This window comes from Dromiciops gliroides, chromosome 1, assembly GCF_019393635.1.
Source record: "Dromiciops gliroides isolate mDroGli1 chromosome 1, mDroGli1.pri, whole genome shotgun sequence".
Taxonomy (NCBI): domain Eukaryota; kingdom Metazoa; phylum Chordata; class Mammalia; order Microbiotheria; family Microbiotheriidae; genus Dromiciops; species Dromiciops gliroides.
This window is the reverse complement of record NC_057861.1, coordinates 497135973-497157832: the sequence shown is the minus strand read 5'-3', so window position 1 is coordinate 497157832 and position 21860 is coordinate 497135973.

Below are 21860 nucleotides of genomic sequence, written 5' to 3'. Positions count from 1 at the left end.
TAGAGCCAGGTTGTGAGGGACTTTAAAAGTCAAAGAAAAGAGGTTCTATTTGGTCTAAAGGCATTAGGGAACAAACGGAATTTTTTGAGCAAGAGGATGGCATGACTTAAGAATATCACTTTGGTAGCAGAATTAAGGTAGATGGGAAAGGAGAGAGACTTCAAGCAGGGAAACCAATAAATAGCCAATAGATTTTCATTTGAATTGAGTGGTACAAACTCCCCCATCCTTCTTGGCACTTTGTCTTCCTTACTTTCTCAAGAAGCACTCTTAGGCAGCCACCTCTAACCCTGATTACCAATCTTTGAGAAAAAAGATTTGGGAAAAGTCAAAAGGAACAATCACTTAATAAGCATGGATTAAGCACCTACTATATTCCAGGCACTGTGATTAGTGCTGGGGATACAAAAGAAAGTCTTAGCCCTCAAGGGGCTCACAGTTTAATGGGGGAGACAACATGCAAACAAATATGTACAAACAAGTTCTATATAGGATAAATAGAAAAACATTAGTAGAAGGACAGTACTAGAATTAAGAGGGATTAGGAAAGTCTTTTACAAGATCTGATTTTACTTGAGACTTAAAGGATAGTGTTGCTCTCTGTAGTAATAGGGAAGGTGGAGGTAGGACAGGGGTTAGGGGAGAAATAATGAGTTCTGTTTTGGAAATGTTTAATTTAAAGCATTTTACCGGGCCTTCGGTTTGAGATGTCTAAAAGGTAATTGGAGATGCAACATTAGGAATCAGTAGAGAGGTTGGGGCAGGAACATCAGCATAGAGATGGCAATTAAATACATGGGAGCTGATGAAGTCACCCCGGGTGAAGTAGTGCAGAGGGAGAAGAGAAGAGAGTGTGATCTGGACAGGATCCAACAAAGGATACTGAGAAGAGGTCAGGTAGGAAGAAAACCAGGAGAGAGTGGTGTCCTAAACCCAAAAACCTAGAGAGAAGAGAGTATCAAGGAGGAATGATCAACAGTGTCAAAGGTTGCAGAAAGGTCAAGGAGAATGAGGATTGAGAAAAGGCTATTGAATTTGGCAACCTAGAGATCATTGGTAACTTTGGAGAGAGTAGTTTTGGTGGAGTGATAAGATTTGAAGCTAGATTACAAAGGATTAAGAAGAGAGGGAAAGGAGAGGCACCTATAGTAAATGACCTTTTGGAGGAGTTTAGCTATAAAGGACAGAAGAGATATAGGGTCAACAGTTAGTGGGGATGGAAAGATCAAGTGAGAGTTTGGGATTTTTTTTTAGGATGGGGGAGACATGGGCATGTTTGAAGGCAGTAGAGACGGAGTCAGTAGATAAGGAAACATTAAAAATATGTGATAGAGTGGAATTGGCCACAGGGGCAATCTTGGAGGAGACAGGATAGAATGGGTTTGACTGAGCAGATAAAGAGTAAGGCCATAGGGGCAGCTAGGTGGCGCAGTGGATAGAGCACTGGCCCTGGAGTCAGGAGGACCTGAGTTCAAATCCGACCTCAGACACTTAACACTTCCTAGCTGTGTGACCCTGGGCAAGTTACTTAACCCTAATTGCCTCACCAAAAAAAAAAAAAAAAAGAGTAAGGCCACCTTGTCATATGAGACAGGAGTGAAGGAGGAGATAGCAGCCAAAGGCATCTAAGTGATAGGAGATGAAGAGAGAAGAGGAAGCTCATACTAAATGACCTCAATTCTTTCTGTAAAATATGAGAGACAAGGTTCTCATCTCAGAGGGCCAGGGTAGGGGAAGCCACGGGAGATTTGAGGAGGGATAAAAAGAGCCCTTGTGGAAAGTAGAATAATGAATTGATAAGGCTGGCATGGAAGCATTGCCTAGCCACAGTGAGGGCCCAGTTAAGGTTTAGTGACATAAATTTATAGTGGACCCAGTCAGAATGGTTGCATGAGACTCTCTGCCTTTGGTCAGTAGCACTTGTGTAGGAGCAAAGGTGGCGAATGATAGGAGTGATCCAAGGCTGAGGCTTGGCAAATGGTGAGATGACAAGGGGCCTAGGGATTCAAGTGAGGAGTTGAATTCAAACTGTGGCATTTGAATTGTGGAGTTCAAAATGTGGAGTTAAACTGGTCCACCAAGGGGTAAAGATGGGGAAAAGAGGAGAAAGTGGCTAGTGCAGAGAAGATGGAATGGAAGAGAATTGAGGGCTCAAGGGACCAGAGTTCCGGTGTAGACAAAGAGTAGGGTTTTCCAAGGAAAGTTATACAGAAAGTTGAAAAATCAATACATTATGTTCAGACAAAGGGATTTCAGAATTCTTTAACATGGAGGTGATACATTTGTGGGTGATGACAAGATCAAGGGTATGACTATCTTTTTGTGTGATTGAGATGGGACGAAGGAGTTGCTCGTGAGAAATGATTAGGCTGAGGAAATTACTAGTTAATGTGTTTGAGGGAGAGTGAATATGTATGTTAAAGAACCCTATTATAGGGGCAGCTAGGTGGCGCAGTGGATAGAGCACCAGCCCTGGAGTCAGGAGGACCTGAGTTCAAATCCAGCCTCAGACACTCAACACTTACTAGCTGTGTGACCCTGGGCAAGTCACTTAACCCCAATTTCCTCACTTAAAACAAAATAAAACAAAACAAAAAAGAACCCTATTATGAGGCTAGGAGTTGGGAGGAGAGAAGCATGGTGACCATGTACCAAACTCATTGAGGAAGGAAGGGGAATGACTTGGGGGTCTATAGACAACAGCTACTAAGAGTTTGTTGGGGTGACACTCATGAATTGCACTAATCTCAAAGGAGGAGAGGTTCTCAAGTGATGAAGGTAGGATAATAACCTGGAAGTGCCAATGGGGAGCAGGGAGTATCCTAAATTCCACACCTCAACCAGTGGTCTGAGGAGAATGAATAAAGGCAAAAGCACTACTGGAAAGGGTGACCAGGGAGGCTGTGTTAAAAGGAGCTTCTTATTAGGAACAATTTGGAGATCCCAAGTCTAAACACTCTACACATATCCAGTTAGGTCTCTTGTTTTGAAATCATCGTCGTCAATCATCACTGGCTTGGCAGATGGAGAGTCAAACTTGGGTTCAATGTAGAAGGAATTTCCTTACTGAGAGTCTCCTATACCAAAAATGACCTTTGGTCCAAGGCTCCTGGAGTTAGCAAGACCACCTTTTACTGAATGAGGGATGCCTTCTTCCACCCTCACTCTCCCCCCACCCCCACCCCAGAGTCTGCCTTTTCCACAGCAATAATTCCCCTGAATAGCATAGGTTAATGAAATATGCCAGTCAGTGACATTTTCTTCTGAACACATTTCCTATGAGCTCTGGCAGCTGAGAATGTGGCTGGTTCACCGATGTTCGTTTGTTTATCTTCCTGTGTGATCCTGTCATTTTTGTCTCCCACCGACCCCTGGGTGGATCTATTTGGCAATTTACACTAAAGCAGTTCTGCCGTTTGATTCTGATCATGGGGAGGGGGAGTCATTTTAATCTGTCACTGAGGTAACCCAGAGATAGGCATCAGAGCTAAAGAAATAGAAAATGACAACTTTTACCTTCAAGCAATTTAAAACCAGCAAAGCTTTCACTATAAGCTGGGAGCTGGGGGGAGGGGGAAGGGAGGGTTAGGACTGACACAGAGTTTGAAAGTGATGTCTCTCCGACAGAAAGATCCCACAGCGAAGCGACAGCCTGTGGAACGGTTAAGTGATAAAAGACGCTGCTATTCACCTCTAAAATGCTATTGTCCCACAGCAAAATGTTCCCCAGCACTTAATGACCTGTGAAAACATCCATTCCTCCCTCCCTACAATGTAAGTCAAATCTCAGATTCTGTAGGCTCCCAGCTGGTTTTAAAATGTCAACAGTGAAACTTTCCACTTATCAAGAGATTTCTATATGTCCATTTCAGAAAACAGTCTGGAAGACATGGGCCAAATCTCCTGTTCAGTCATGAGCACCAAGAGCCTCCACGGTTCAGTGACTGGGATGCTGGAAGCATATGTGTCCAGGCATGACCACAGACAGATAAATCAAACCTCCAGTGGGAGAAAGTACCTGAGTACCATAAAAGTAATTTATTTGTTTATTCACCCAATTAGCATATTCATTTATTTGTGTAAACCCACTAGTCATCAGCCTTTCACAGGAACTGCAAGAAAATGTGTATAAGGTAGGATTTATTTCCAGACCTAGTTTCCAGTTAGCATCTGACATATTATACCTGAGAGGATAGCATCAACCCATAAATAATTCCAAATTTCAAGTGGGGGTGGGGTGCTCTGTATAATAAACATTTTCCAGCTCTTGTGAGACTGGAAACCAAGCCTGCTGGAAAAAAAGGAACCCAGGCTGCAAGGAAGCTACAGTCCTCTCCCCCCTTCTTTGTATCCTCTGCAAAATAAAAATAGATCCTCCCCCCTCCTCTCTTTCTTTGAAAGCTACAGTGATCATTTAGGTAGATTAGGAAATCATTTTTGGCTTTAGGCAAGTGGTTCAAATCCAGGTGCACAGTGCATGATCTCAGGCCAGTGCCACACAGGAAATGAGCAGGTTTTACCAGCAGGATTAGCGGGAAGGAAACAAAGAGAGAGATGGAAGAATTCAGCCTGGTTTCTTGGCAGGGGTATAGGGAGGGAGAATGGAGTGGCTTCCCAAGGCATGTCTCTACAGGGCTGCTGGGAGCAAAGAGGCCTGTCAGACTCCTAACGGCCTTGGAGGCAGAAGCAGAAGCCTTCATGGTGGTCATCCCACGGGCTCTTTCACGGAAATCAACCCGCAGATGAAGGGCTCCCTTGTCTCTGGAGAGATTTATGTGTGTACAGATCCAAACGCTCCACTTTCAGAGTTGCCAACCCTACCCTCCCTCTGGTCACTGGGAAACAAAACAGAAACCTGGCCCCATAAAGCCTCAGTCCTCTCAGGTTGAAAGAAAAAGAATCAATCTTCAAAAGCTTTAAATGGGAGGCCTCTAAGTCACCGCTGGCTGACCACTTGTCTTCCCAGCTGGTTTCATCAGTTCCATCACATGTCCATCTTATTCCAGATGGACCCGAATGAAAAAGACCATCCTTGTCTTTCCCAGGGCTTCCTCATCTGCAGCTCTAAATTTCCCAGTCATTCTCTGCAATGCGATCATCTTAAAATTGAGAGATTTCATAACTTCATATTTTATCAATAAGATGCCTCAAAGTTATGGGAAGAGTCCAAGTTACCTCAGGGAGATTCCCTTGGTCGTAAATTTCTTCAAAACAGGAATTGGTGAATTATATACAAATTCTGAGTTTGTATAAATTCAGGGAAAGCCTGGCAGAATAGCTGATCGGATACTGATCTCATACATTAGTTGCCTATGGTTTAAAGAGTAGCTCCCCTGGGGCAGCTAGGTGGCACAGTGGATAGAGCATCAGCCCTGGATTCAGGAGGACCTGAGTTCAAATCTGGCCTCAGACACTTGACACTTACTAGCTGTGTGACCCTGGGCAAGTCACTTAACCCCAATTGCTTCACCAAAAATAAAATAAAGAGTAGCTCCCCAACAGGTCTGTCAAGGTCACTATTTTGGAGTCTACTGAAATGCAGATACCTTTGGGAGAAATAAGGATTTAAACCATTATCAATCAGTCAATCAATCAACAAGCATTTACTACCTCTCTAGGCATTTTCACTGGAAGTGCCCCATACTTGGAGTGTTCTCCCTCTCATTTCCATACCTGGCTTCCTTCAAGTCCCAGCTAAAATCTCACCTTCCACAGGAAGCTCTCCCCAGTCTCCCTTAATTCTAGTGCCTTCCCTCTGTTGATTATTTCCAGTTTATCCTATATGTAGCTTGTTCATTCATATTTGTTTTAATTTTTTTCTCCTGTTAGACTGTGAACTCTTTCAGAATGGAGATTCTATTGTTTAACCTTTCTTTGTATCCCCAGCACTTAGCAAATGCCTAGCACATGGTAGGCACTTCATAAATGTTTATTGACTGACTGACATGCCAGGCACTATGCTAAGTGCTAGAGATGCAAAGAAAGGCAAAAGACAGTCCCAGCTCTCTCACTAATGGAAAAGTCTATATGGAAATCTAATGGAAAAGTCTAATGGAAAAGACAATAAGCAAACAAGATACATAAAAGATAAACTGCAGATGTTCTCAGAGGGAAAGTGGTGAGATCAAGAACTGAGAAAGGCTATTGAAGAAGATAAGACTTTAGCTGAGACTTGAAGGGAGTCAGGGAACCCGGGAGGCAGAGATGAAGAAGAGGAGAATTCCAGGCAAGGGGGGCAGACTGTCTCTTTCCAAACGACAGGCAGAGAACAGCAGGGGTCTTGAAAGAACAGGACAGTTCACACTCACTGGCTCATAATAAACATCCCCACCTTTCAATCAACCTGAGCTGCTTTCCCTGGGCAGAGTCAGATAACTATTTTTTTCACTTCCCATCTAAAATTGACCAGCAGATCCTAATCAAAGCTCCCTTCTCCAAACACTTTTCTTCCTGTTCTTGTCTATACAGGCAATTGATCGTTCCTCCTCTTGATTTATTTCTTGGTTTTCCAAAATTCTTCTTGAGTTTATTTCATTGAAAACTTCACATTGTGTTCCAGCTTTATACATGCACAGGCAGAGTAGGGACTCATTTATAGGATGAGATTTTTATAAAGGTGTTCCAAAAGAAGACTTTGTCTCAAAGATCGGTGCCATAGCCTGTTGCTGTGACTGAAATTCAGTCACTGGAGATGCATTCCTTAACTTACTGAGAGCTTTTTTTGGGGGGGTGCCTCCAAAATTTCCCATCAAAATTCACATATCCCAGGAACGGATAACTACCTGAAGTCATCACTAATAGACACCTTATTGGACATTCTCAACTACAACATTTAGCTGACAGCAAGATGCCTTTGGAATGGAGCACAGACCAGGGCCTTGGTTAGGAATCGAGTGAGAACTCAGGCTAACATAGAAGACAAATCAGCAGAAGAAAGAAGGACAATGAAACGGAAAGTGGAGGTGTCATAGACACATTTGCTTCTCCAGTTTTCCTAACACTGCTCCTGCTTGCAGCCCTTCCTTTTCAAATAGGGAGTATTAGGCTTTTTTCTCAGCTCTTCCACACAGTCTAGCCTTGGATCACAAAGATTGCAACTCCTCCATACTTTTTTGTCAGTTAAGACCTCCCAACTTTCCAGTCTAAGCACTTTATGAACCTTCAAGCCCTCTGTAGTCTGAGCTATGTTAGCTATTTAAATCTTTTTGTCAAACACCGTTTACTTTCTTTGGCTTTATGCCTTTTCCCCTTATTCAAATAACCTTATTATCTCCCTATCTGGCAATCCACACACATATGGCTCTCACACATATGTGTATGTAAACACATATTTATACAGATAGATGTAGAACATAGGTTTCATGCACACATGTGCACATATATATATATATATATATATATATATATATATATATATATATATATATTGCTCCATGTGTGTTATATTCACATTTACATCTCTATTGACTTTTAGAGAGCTTTATGTTCACTTCAATGTGACAAGTGTCTACTATTCAATGTCTGCTACTTTGTTCCAGGTCCTGGAGATTCAAAAACAAAAAAGAAAGCAGTTCCTGCCCTCAAGAAGATTGCATTCTTTTAGGAGACAAGAAGGGAATAAGCATTTGCATAACTCCTACTTTATGCCAGGCACTGTAATTGCTTTACAAATATTATCTCATTCGATTGTCACAATAACCTTTTCTTTTTTCTTATTCTTTTTTTGGGCAGGATGGGGCAATGAGGGTTAAGTGACTTGCCCAAGGTCACACAGCTAGTAAGTGTCAAGTGTCAGAGATCAGATTTGAACTCAGGTCCTCCTGAATCCAGGGCCTGTGCTTTATCCACTGCACCACCTAGCTGCCCCCTCTACATAAAGTTTTTCTAAGTCCTCCAGTTGCTAGTGTTTCCCTCTCCTAAACTATCTTTTATTTCTTCTCATTCTATTTCTTCTCTGTATTTATATATGTGCTTATTATTTCCTCTGTTAGAAGGTAGGCTGCTTGAGAATACAGATTGTTTCATACTTTGTATTTCTATCCCCAGGAACTAGCACAGAACTTGGCACATAGTAGGTACTTAATAAATGCTTTTTGATGGACTGAAATAGGGAGCTCTTGATGAGGAAACCCTCTCTATCAATGCATATCAGCATCTGCTCTATGATTTATAGTAATAGAATTGCTGGGGGGCACTGGGAGGTTAAGCAGCTTGTCCAGAGTCATTTGACCAGCATGTGCCAGAAACAATAATTGAACCCAGCTTTCCCTGACTCCAGTTCCTGCTCCTTATCCTTTATTCCACACTGCCTCTCTGAACTAGTAGTACCAACAAAGAGCAGTGTAAAAAATAACATCAAGGATGTGAAGGACTAGCAAAGGAGGCAGACCATGTGGTTACAGCAAGTGATAACAAATGGACAATCATTGGTTCTTTATTGATCCCCAGCCTAATGTGAAGAGACTGCAGCAGACCCCTCAGCACATTGGGTCTCATCCCTGTGAAACATTTACAAGAGGACATTCCTAAGACTCACGGGATGAGAAGGTGTGAATGGGTTGTAAGCAGAAGTGTGCTGGAACCAGCTCAAACCAGCTCATGAGAGTCAACTAAATTTTCATTTACACCTTAGAAACTGGCAAATGCTGTATAAATCAGGACTTGTTTTATTATTCTGTTGATGGTCTAGACTTAAAGTGATAAAGGCAATGTTAATAATGCAGATTAAACTTTAAAAGGTATTGTTCATACATTTTGGTGGAGAGTCAATAAACATTTACCAGAATTCCCCCAGCTTGTGATCTATACAATTGGAAGGGGAATCATCAAAAGGCCTTCTGAATAACTCTGTATTAATAATATGTTTGTTGGTTGGTTTTAGCTTCTAGAGTCTAAACCCATTGATGGTGCTCAACCATTTGGATGAGATAATGAATATTGTGCCTTTATGTTATTTCTTGAACTTCTCTATCTACCTTGTCTCCTGTCCAATGCATCAACAATGTATAGTCAATCACATTGGCATTCCAGAATTCCATACTGGAAAATTTGCTGAGAAAAAGACACTTTTCAAGTACAATATGAGAAACTCAATTTATCAAACTGTAGAAGTAAAAGGGTATCATTATAATGCATTTGGATGTTAATTCTTATTCCTTTGTTTTTGCAGGTGTTTAATGTTAAAATAAGTCAACTGTAAGCTGCATAATAAATGAATACCAGCTTGAATGCTAGAAGGATTTGGTTTGCTTGAGGGAAGTTGTTTATGCTAAGGGCTGTGTGTGTGTTTGTGTTTGCCTCTTACATAGTTTGATTTATATTATACAGAGTTGTGTCCATCATCTAGACACTACTGTAAACAAGATAATCTGTGTCTACATGGAATGAGCCCTATGCCAATAACTTTAAATAAATACAAGCACAACTTTATGTTTACATTGTCTGAAGCAAATGCTCACAACTGTTTCTAGTGGTGCCATCTGTTGCCCCTTTTCTCCCCCCCCCTTCCCTCGCCCACACACATACCCAACTAAGTACGTGTAAGATCTTTGGGTTGACCCTATCTGAAAAGGATTGTAACAAAGAGGAATTCATATTAAGTAGACCAAGACTTATATTATTCCATGTGGTTTGGACATTTAAAAAATTTATCAAATTAATATTAGCTTCTTTCTTTCAAAATTCCTATCTTCCCTCCCTTCCCCCCAAAAAATGTATTTAGGGGGAAATCCTCCCAGGGCAGGGCAATGCTCTATGTACATTTGCATGTCACAGAGCTAATTTATAAATATGACCTATGTAATCTATCACCTATCATGTCAATCCTGATATTCATGCAGTACATGAAACCAGAGGACAGAAAGAGGTTGCTGCTAAATGGAAGGACAAACACATCCAAGGGCTTTCAAACACAAAAATGGAAGGACTACAAATAGAAGAAAAAATGGAAGCAATTGTAAAAATTATTATACCTTTATCTATATCAAGGACAGTGGAAGTACAGCCACACTTAGACCTTAACGTCCCTCTCCTCCAAAGTAGTTTTAAATCCTGATCAGCTATGCCTAACAGGGCTCTCATCTCATTTGTCGAACTTGAGAGGTTATTTAGTCCAGCCTATACCTGAACAGGAATGTCCAATGGTCATCCAGTCACCAGGTTATGAGCAACAATTGCTAGGGGGTTTGCTTCCCAAGGCAGCTCATTCTACTTTTAAATAGCCATAATTGTTAGGGAGGTGTTTTTTTTTTTTTCTTTATCTTGAGCTTGTTAGCCTCTTTGCAACTTCTTCCTATTTGTCTTAGTCTTTCTCCCCAGAGCCAAGCAAAGCAAATCTAATTCCAAATGTTAGAAATATCATGGCCTCCCTCCAAATTCTTTACTTCTCTAGGCTAAACATGCCTAGATCCTTTAAATGGACTTTGTATTGCGTGATTTCCAGTCCCCCCAATATATGTGATTTATTTTTCTAGGTACACTGAAACTGATTAGTGACCTTTCTGAAATGTGGCATATATAGGACTGAAAGCCAAAATGTATTCTGATCAATACAGTACAATAAGATGATTAGGTCCTTACTGCTAGAAACTACATTTATATTAATGCCACTAAAAGGCAATGTGATATAGTAGCTACAGAGATGTCTTCAGACTCTTCAGCTGGTCTTTGGAAAACTTGCTTCCGATACATCATGGTTAAGGGCTATGTGGTTCTAGGCAAGAGATACCTCCCAGTGCCAAACAGTTGCTGCTCTGCATTGATAGAAAGAAGGTCCTCACTGGGAGTTCCCTGCACAAATGAAATTACACACGTCTAGAGCAAAAAAAAAAACAAACACAAAATCACATCAGCCTTTTTGACTGCTATGTCACACGATTGACTTGGACTCCACTAAAATCATCAGATTATTCTTTTTTTCACCTTTTTTTGTCAGATTATTCTTACTTAAAATCTTGTCTACCCCACCTTCCCCCTCCTCCTCAATCTGTTCCATCTTGTTATTTATACAGCTGATTTTTGAAACCCAAATATAGTACCTCATAATTATCAACATTAGGTATAAGATAATACTCTAACCTGTCTAGCTATCTTTGGAATTGGATTTTATTGTTCAACTTATTATTTATATAGACCCCAGCTTTAAGTCATTCAAAAATTTGATAAGCCTGCTATCCATATCTTCATGTATAGGGCCAAGGAGAAAAGGCCTGGGCTAGTCCACCAGAGATTCCAGGCTGCCATCAATTCAAAAAGATGCAAGGGTCAGTTCAGCTACGACTAGAGGAAGCATTAATCAAACGAGGGATAGAGATGATCACAAAATATAAAATCAACAATTTCATTACAATTTCATTAATTTAATAATCCAATTACATTAAATTGAAATGTGTTTGCATGAGCACAATCAATGCAAATGGGAGAACTCAATTCAGTCATATTCAACTCTTCATAACCCCATTTGGGGTTTCCTTGGCAAAAATACTGGAATGGTTTGCCATTTCCTTTTTCCAGATGAGGAAATGAGCTAAACGGGGTTAACTGATTTGCTCACAGTGACACAGCTGGTAAGTGTCTTAAGCCAGATTTGAACTTAGGAACATGAGTCTTCCTGACTCTAGGCTCAGCACTGTATCCACTGTACTACCTGGCTGCCCCAGGAGAAGAATAGAAGCTATTGATTAGGGAAAATATCTGCATTGATTATTTTTAATAAGAATCCAATGTCCAAGATATATTGGGAACTATAACAAATATATAAGACCTGAGTTCAAATCCAGCCTCAGACACTTGACACTTACTAGTTGTGTGACCCTGGGCAAGTCACTTAACCCTCATTGACTCAAAAAAACCCCACCCAAATATATAAGATCAAGGACTATTCCTCAGTGGTGGGTCAAGATGGTCAAAAGACAGACATAAGCAAATTTAGCTTTCTCAATCCACTTGATGTAATTATAGGATATGAGAACCAGGTAATAGAGACTGAGCTGGAAGAGTACATACTATTTAGACTTTTCACAGCCACATTTATGGATTGTAAAAGTATGCCCCTTTCAGACTTTTGAGAATTAGCAAAAATAACATACTAATCCCAGTACCTTTTTCTCCTCCTGCTTACTGATAGGGGTTAATGGAAGGGACTGAGTGCTTAAAAGTGGAAGAACTGATCCTTCCAGCAATTAAGGTGTGGAGTTGGTTGTTTTTTGGTTTTTGTTGTTGTTGTTTTTTTTAAGCAAGCTTTGGATGAAAAATTGCTATTGATTTTGTCCTTCACTTTTCCTCTTATACCTCTTGAAGACTGTAGCAGATGGGTAGGGAGATATTTTCTTTATCCTTCCCCCACCCCTTCAGCAATGATATCTTTCAACAGATACACATAGTAGTGCCTTGCAGAGCAGGTAGAGCTGTGGAATTGAGACCAGCTGTGGAGCCAATTAGTAAATGGAGTTGAGAGTCCAGTGCTTGGATTTGGGATCCTTCCTGAGATATGAAAGGTTAGGAGTGACTTTTTACAAAAGCACACAGCACTACCCTAGGTCAGGATTTTAGCTCAGCCTCAAACTGGAGGTGGTGGAGACCGCAGTGAAGCACTAGAACCAGAAGCAGGCCCAGGGAGATCAGCAGAGCCATTCATCCAGGAAGTATATTATGACCATGAAGACACCAGAAAAAAAGACATTAGAAGAGCCCTGTAACCTGAGTTCAAATCCGGCCTCAGACACTTGACACGTTCTAGCTGTGTGACCCTGGGCAAGTCACTTAACCCTCATTGCCCTCCCTACACACACACAAAGAGCTCTATAGCTCCAGAGGGATAAATTGACTTGGCCCCATGTATTCCAGAAGGGCTTTCACTCTTCACACTCGTGCCATATATTTGTAAGAGAACAGATGCATACTTTCTAGCAACAAAGAACTGGGAACAAAGTAGATAAACCTATTGGTTGAAAAAAGGCCAAACAAATTGTGGCAAATTAATGTAATAGAATATTAATGTTCCAAAAGAAATTATGAATATGAAGAATACAGAGAAATATTGGAAGACTTATACGAACTGATACAAAGAGAAGTACTCAGAACCAGGAAAACAACCATTCACCTAGATTCTTTTACTATCATCTCACTCTGCCAGATTGCTAATCTGATTCTAATCTATCGCTCCTTGATTCTTATATCTCCTTGAGGGTACTCACTTTTTAGTTTGTGTCATTATATCCCAAGACCCTAGCACAGTGCCCTGAGCATTATAGTTATTTAATAAATATTTGTTGAATTGAACTGTACTTGGCACATAGTAGCAGTTTCATAAATATTTACTGAATCCAATAGATTTTTACTCCCCTGATTACCTGCCTGTTTCTGACTTTGATCAGTGTGTCTTATCTGTGTTTTCCTGCCATTATTCTATGATTTGGGTGCTTTCCAAAGTTCTTGACTTGCCTCCTCCCTCTGTATTGTGTCCCTGAGATGTCCTTTGCCTTCTAGAAACTCAATACTGACTTGGCTCAGGGAAACCAACCCAGACATCCTCCATTGTGACAGCTTACTGGTTCCTTGTCCCACATGGAGCTTCTCCACATCTGTCTCTGGTTCTCCTCTGCCCTCCAGTGGCCCTTAGCAGTATTAACCCACCCCTGCTGCAGGTTGACATTTTGGAATAATAAGGAATTTGCAAAAAAGGCTGGGTTGAACATGGACAGTGATTATTTTCTGGGCAGAAATTCCTTAGGTGTGAGTAGTCTTAAAACAGTTTCAATCTTTCTAATTAAAAAGCATCCACCAAAAGTTTCTATACTCATTCTAGTATTTTGCAAATATTTCAATAAGCCCTAACAGTTAAAACCCTGGAGTATTCACCTGTGGAACTAATATACCCTTAAGCACTTTTAAAGTTTAATAAACATACACAAACATATAACTGAAAAACTAAATTCAGGTGTTTGGATATTGGTTAGACTCCATCTAATCTCTTCAACCCTATCCCTCTTATAATAATGAATTAGTATGTTATCATATTGAAACCAAAGTGCAAAGTTGGATGTTATTTCAAAGTTGCTCTTTGTTTACCTTGCTTCCCAAAGAAAGAAAAAACAGCCAAGAGAAGAGGTTGTTATAAAGATATGTCTTTTCTTGTTAAGCACTTTGATATTCTTTTAAAATATAAAATTTCTTCCCTATATGGCAATGTTGGCACATAAATATCACACTTAAGAGAGTGGCAAAAATATTCAGATTCCACTCTTGTACCAATACTGAGGCAATTCATATTTGTGTCCTTCTCTAAGCAAAATTATGCTTTAGATATAAGGCTTTTGCCACCTTCCTACCTCTCCTTTCAGATAACCATCTTAATTTTAGATATCTGATTGGTTTTCAATTCCTTCTGTGTTTCCTCCATCTTATGTCCCCATTAAAAACCCAATTAGCTATTAGTTTATAATAGCTTAAAGGTATTAAAATATTTGGAGGGTTTTGTCTTTTATACTCTCAGTGTCCAACAAAATGTCATGTATACAGTAGGTACCTAATAAATGTTTGTTCAATTGAATTGAACTACCCCAGGGATATTTACAAGAGATTCTTAAAGAAAGAGGGGAAGGAAATAAGCATTAATATAGCACCTATTATGCTTTACAAATGCTCTCATTTGATCCTCACAACAGGCTTGTGAGGTAGATGATATTACTATTCCCATGTTACAGTTGAGGAAACTGAGGCAAAGAGAGTGTAAATACGTTTCCCAGAACTGAAACTCCATCAAACATAAGATGATAAGAATAAGAATAACAACACAACAACAATAACAACAATAATCTCCTCAAAGTCCAACCCATTTTCTATGTTTTATGTGGGGGCCAATGACAAAGTAAAGGTTAGGCAGCAACCCTGAAACACTGGTCAGTTGATCTCTGATGAGGCCACTGATTGTGTTAACATCATGGCTAGTATATAAATATAAATCTAAGAAATAAACCGGCATAGGGTTATAGACTAGTCCTACTCAAAACTGTTTTAATAATTAATTTGACATAGTGGATGGCATAGTAGGTGGTGCTCCTTTGTATTTTGCTACTACAACAAGGCAAGATAAACTGGAATAAATCAGAAATAGCAATTACTCCCACCCCACCCCACTCCACTTTGCTGGAAATATTTTGATGAAATTGGCACTAATAACCAAAGTGGAGAAACAATTAGCATGCATGAAATAAACTGGAGACATGAACATCTTTATCATGTATCAGTATTATGTCATAACAAGATTAGAAACAGATCTTATAACTTATAGAGGTGGATGTCATACTGCTTTTATCAGCCCAAGCCATGCAATAATGTACAGGGTGACCCAAAAGTCAGAAAGGGGTTTTGATATTGAATAACTACTTTAATTTTTGTTTTTAATTTATAATATCATAGCATCATATACAGTATATATAGGAAATGAATTTACACAATGTGTGAAAAATTAAATCTCATAAATGGCAAAAAATGACAGAAAAGTAATTTTCAAAAAGTTATTAAAACATCATGACTTTTAACCCACCCTGTATTACTGACCAGTGAAGGGAAATCATAAAAATGACATCATCCCTAAATTTAGATTAGAGATATTAAGAGGTTAGATCAAGGATCTACTAAAAATCCAGAGGGATATGCTGAAGACTGAGCTCATTGAGAAATCTTCACTTAATGAAAATTGTAGAAATTATACCAAATAACAAAATGAACCACAAAACTAACACCCATATCTCAAATAATTTTGAAAAGGAGATGGGCATACATAGACTGGAATTCCAAAAAGCCCCTTTTGAGCTTAGTTGCATAAATCCAAATTATACCAAAACAAAATATTTTAAGAAAACTGATTTTTGGTAGAAACGTGTTCTCCCAGTTTTGTCAAAAGGTCTTAAAACAAAAACAAAACCAAAAGTGTTGGGGGCAGCTAGGTGGCACAGTGGATAAAGCACCAGCCCTAGATTCAGGAGGACCTGAATTCAAATCCAGCCTCGGACACTTGACATTTATTAGCTGTGTGACCCTGGGCAAGTCACTTAACCCTCGTTGCCCCACAAAAAAAGTCTTAAAACATGTCAGGACCTGCACACAGTAGTAAACATGGCAGCTTACATTTTTCTATGGTAAGACTGTATAAAGGTGGAGCCATCAAGGAATTTTCCTGAAGACAGGTGTCAAACACTGCTGTGATAGAATCAGCTTGAGGAGTAATCTAAAATCTGTAGGAAAGCACCAGTGGAGATTAGAAAACTTAAAAGTCACCATGTCCAATTAATAGAAACAAAAAAGAAAATGTGGAAATGAATCTAGAAAATAACACTACGAACTCGTAGACTCTCTCAATCAGAAAGTGAATGAAAGTCAAAAATTTAAAACCATGCAAGAAGTTAAAGTAGCACACACACACACACACACACACACACACACACACACACACAAATAAACTATTCAACATAAAAAACTTGATAACAGAGATTTGAGAAAGAAAGCAAGTAGAGGCAAGAGAAAATCCCAAAGGAGGTTTTAGAAAATTGCTGGTCTGGGGGCAGCTAGGTGGCTCAATGGATAAAGCACTGGCCCTGGATTCAGGAAGACCTGAGTTCAAATATGACCTCAGACACCAAATGTCTATATGTGTGACCCTGGGCAAGTTACTTAACCCTCATTGCCCCCCACCCCAAAAAAAAGATAAGAAAAAGAAAATTGCTGCTCATCTATATGACCATAAGAACTCTAGGACAACAAAAACTCAAGTTGAATCAAAAACGAAATTTTAAACTTGTTCACTATAAATATAATAAACTATATAATAGCTGCATACCCTCCAGTGGATAGCCCCCTCAATCACCTCTCCCAACCAATCTTAATTTTTTTTTCTACCAATTCCTTCTCTATTCTCTTCCAACATGCCCAAATCTCTGAAATCATTAAAAGCAAAACAGACAAAAAACAAAACAAAACAAAACCCCTCTTCACTAGAGCCTGCCATCCCCTTAAGCTATCATCTTATATCTCTCTTCCGTTTCTCAGCTAAACCCTCTGAAGAAGATGCCAATACTCGTTGTTTCTACTTCCTCTTCTCTTGCTTCCTCTTCAACCCTTTTCAGGCTGCCTTCTAATACCATTAATCAACTGAAATTGCCCTCTCTCAAGTTATCAGTGATCTCTTAATCACCAGATCTTACAGTCTTTTCTCCTTTTTCTTCCTTTCTGATCTCTCTGCTTCATTTGACACTACTCACCTCACTCTTCTCCTGTATACTCTCTATTCTCTGGGTTTTTGTGACAACAATCTCTCATAGTTTCCTCCTTTGTCTGACTGATTCTTCTCAGCTTCTTTTGCTAGCTCACTATTATTACGTACCCTCTCCCTTATTACAGGTCTTTTCCAGGGTTCTGTCCTCTTAACTCTTCTCTTCCTATATTCTCTTTCTGACCACTTCAGCTCTGATAAGTTGAATTCTCATCCCTATACAGATGACTCACAGGTTTATATTTCCATTCCCAATCACTCTTTTAAGCCCCATTAACAACTACCTACTAGGAAGTTCAGACTGGATGTCCCAGAGACATCTCAAACTCAAAATATTCAAAACACAACTCATTGTTTTTCCCCCCAAACCTAGCCATCTGCCCTAATGTCCTTATTATTTCTGTTGAAGGTACCACTATCCTTCCAGTCTCCTGGGGTCATAACTTCTGTATTATCTTTGATTCCTCCTTTCTCATACCACATATTCAGGCAGTTGGCAAATCTATTTCCCCATCTTTCTAATCCATCCCCATCTCCGTATTTTCAAAGCTACTGCTTTAGCACAGGCTCTCATTCTCTCTTGCCTAGATTACCACAGTAGCCTCGTAATTGTTCTCCCTGGCTCTGATCTCCAGTCTCTATACAACTGCCAAAGCGATTTTTCTTAAGCGTTCATCTGACCATGTTATTCACCTACTGAATAAGCTCCAATGAATCACAATTGCCTCTGGGATAAAAGCTAAACTCCTGCTCAAATTTGAAAGCCCTTCATAGTCTGGCCCCAACCTGTATTTCCAGATTCATAATACTGTGCTTCCCTTCCACATGCTTTATATAAGAAAGTCAAATTGGCCTTCTCTCCAATTCTCAAACACAGCATTCCAGCTCCCATCTCTATGACTATGCACTAATTCTCATTCCTAGAATGCACTCCCTCCTCACCTTCACCTCTTTTCCTCCAAGATAGTTCAACCACTTCTTGTTGTTCAGTCATGTCTGACTCTTCATGATCCCATTGGGGGTTTTCTTGGCCAAGATACCAAAGTGGTTTGTCATTTCCTTCTCTAATTCATTTTATAGATGAGGAAGCTGAGGCAAATAGGGTTAAGTGATTTGCCCACGTTCACACAGCTAGTAAGTGTCTGAAGCCAGATTTGAACTTAAGTATTCCTGACTCTAGGTTCTCCGCTCCATTCACTGTGCCACCTAGCTGCCCTGCTCAAGCACTACCTTCTATAAGCAAACAAACAACAACAACAACAAAAACAAAACCTCCTCCCAAAAAAAACAACACAAAAAACCTTAAGAAAACCATTTTAATACATGTCACCATACCAAAGATTTGTAATCTCCAAACTACATGGAATAAAAAATATTCTACAAGAGGCCATTCCTGATCCCTTTAACTACCTTGTATTTATTCTCTTTATATTTATCTATTTGCCTCACCTAATATAATATAAGTTTCTTTGGAATAAGGTTTGTTTCATTCTTTGTATTTTTCCCCTAGTGCCTACCATAATGACTTACATAGAGTAGGGCTTCAATAAATGTTTATCTATTGGTCATAGCAGAAAACTAAAACTTTACCTTCTCCACAAAACTGGAAAGCAGTTAGGCTAGATAAGGCCCATAATTAATGTCTCAAATGCTTACTAGGGATGCATAAATTACTAACAAAGCACATTATCAACATTCTCTTAGGTATAAATCTGATTTAATAAAAGGAATCACACAGCTATTAACAAAATATGTGAACACTAATGATTCCTCTAAATGTAGGCCAATTATAAGCTTAGGCATTTTGTACAAAGTTTTCACAGCTTATATCACTAAAAATAAATTATAAATATAAAAAATAATATATTGGTTAAAGGGTTAAAATTCCCAGAAGTATCAATATCAACTTATTATTATTTTTTTAAATTATTGAGCAAGCTTCCTGAAAGTTCCATAGCACATATACTGCCTTTGTTGACTCTCACAAATCCTTTGACTCAGTTTCACACTCATGGATTTTTCATGTACTATGACTATATAAAATGAACCCAAGTATAGTAAGAAGTTAGAATATTTGATATCCACATGGAAAATTATTTTCTATTTAAAACATGCCACCAAAAAAGTAATGTCAAAAACCACTGTCAAAAAATGTGCTATTTTTCAAGGAGAGAGTTTAGATTCATTTTGATTCTGCTTAGCTTAAAATACATTATCATCTTTCCCAGATAAAACTTAAGTTTGGCTTCTAAATTAAAGAGGGAGTTGAATCAAAGCATGCTATTAATCACTTTATGTAAAAGTATGACATCAGACTATATGAGGATCTCAGGAAAATTCATTAAACAACTCCCTAATCTGATAGAATCTCTCTATAGTTGATCTCAGAATATCATTTGAATTCATTAAGCATAACATTCTTAATACAAACCAAAGAAAGAGCCTTGAGATATTGAGCTTAAATTGAGAGATCATATTGAACTAATGGATGAAGGTGATACAAACCAATACCTTGGTCTCTGTTAGCATAGTACATAGAGCCTAAAGATATCAAAGAGAAAGGTATAATTGAATATGTTAAGAGACTTATTTGGCAGCCTGAAATCAAAGTTGAATGGGAAGAACATAGTTAAAGCAATTAATACCAACATAGTGCCAGCCTCAATGTATACTTTGTATACAATGTATACAAAAACAAGCCATAATAGATTTGCAAAGTTTCTTCCCCAAAAGGGACATTAGTAAAGCATCACCTTAGATAGCTATAGAAATACTTAACACTTCCTTGTCAAAAAGGAGAAAGAGTATTGATAGATGTTCTTAGAGCACATGATAAATGGGTTTTTTAAAAAAATCCTATATAAACATTTTTGGAACAAGCAAACATCACTGAATAATAGGAAAGATGGTAACAGTTTCATGTCAGTATATTGGTTGGTTATAATTGAAAGCAGTTTACCTCAGGATGGAGCCATTAGATTAATATCTGAGCATGGAAATAAAAGGCCCTCCATAGACAACATTTATATAAACTCAGTCAATAATATGTTTACAAAGAAGAATTGAAGAAATGCTGAATTGTAGATTTATTTATGGAAATGGAGGGGTTTTATGACAATTCAAGACTAAGTCATAACTAGCAGAAATTACAGAAGGAACTTGGACTTAGAGTTTAATGTCCATCATACATGAAAATGGTACAAACTATGCAATATTTGACTTGAGAGTGTAAAATTTAGCACCAGTGAAACACCTTACACGATGTGACCTAGATAGAATTATATAACAGAAATTGAATATCTTTCATGGATTGATAGACAACAAATCCTTGTACTAAAAATAAAGAACTCAAAACATGTCAGTGAACTCAATCAATAGATTTTATTGGACCTGAAGTATCATCATAGACTGAACTGTTGCCCATATTTGCTCAGACTTAACACTGATCCATAAGAACATAAGAACAGGGGTGGCTAGGTGGTGCAGTGGATAAAGCACTAGCCCTGGATTCAGGAGTTCCTGAGTTCAAATCCGGCCTCAGACACTTGACACTTACTAGCTGTGTGACCATGGGCAAGTCACTTAACCCCACTGCCCCGCAAAAAAAAAAAAAAAAAGAACATAAGAACAATGTTCTTGTTTTTTTTTTTTAAACAAATGTCACCATCCCAAATACTCATAATGTCCAAGCTCCATAAAATTTTTAAAAGCTTTGAAAATATAGAGATCATGAAAGGAGATTATTCTTCCTGTTCATCTGCTACTGTAATTGTAGGAAGGATGCTTTCAGTGAGCCTATAGAGGATGAGCTTATGTCCTAATACTTTTATTAAACTATAATTAATAGTTTATCCATCTGTGGAAGTCTGTAGAATATTAAAATGGGGAAGTGGGGGTATATATAGAGGGGCCACAATTGTGGCAAGATCTGTCATTATATGGCTCAAAGGGAGACAGAATAGATATCTCTAGCCTTGTCTCCTTACCCTTGCCTGCCTTCTCCAAAGGAGACTTTCGTTTCTGTCAGGAGGTGAAGTAGGAGGTTGGGGCCAGAGGCCATTCTTCTCAGAGAGAGAGGCTGTACTAGAAGTATATCTATCTGCTCCCTTAAATATTGTTAGTCTAGGGGATATGATTGGATTCAAGCTAACTTCAGATCATTTTGTCATTTCTGGGGTAAAGGGAGCCCCCGTGTTCTATATCCAGATTGTGATCCCTTTTCCACCTAATGCCAGTTGCACAATGAGCACACATAGAGGATAGTCAAGAAACCCATTTATCCAAATCCTAGTAAAGCAAAAATCAGAGAAGGCTTATATGTGAAACTATATCATAGAGTAAAGGAGTTCTCCCAATGGGAATGAGTTAACTCAACTCAGTCAAGAGAGAGCGTCTGGGGCAGCTAGGTGGCACAGTGGATAGAGCACTGGCCCTGGAGTCAGGAGGACCTGAGTTCAAATCCAGCCTCAGACACTTAACACTTACTAGCTGTGTGACCCTGGGCAAGTCACTTAACCCCAATTGCCTCACTAAGGAAAAGAGAGAGAGAGAGAGAGAGAGAGAGAGAGAGAGAGAGAGAGAGAGAGAGAGA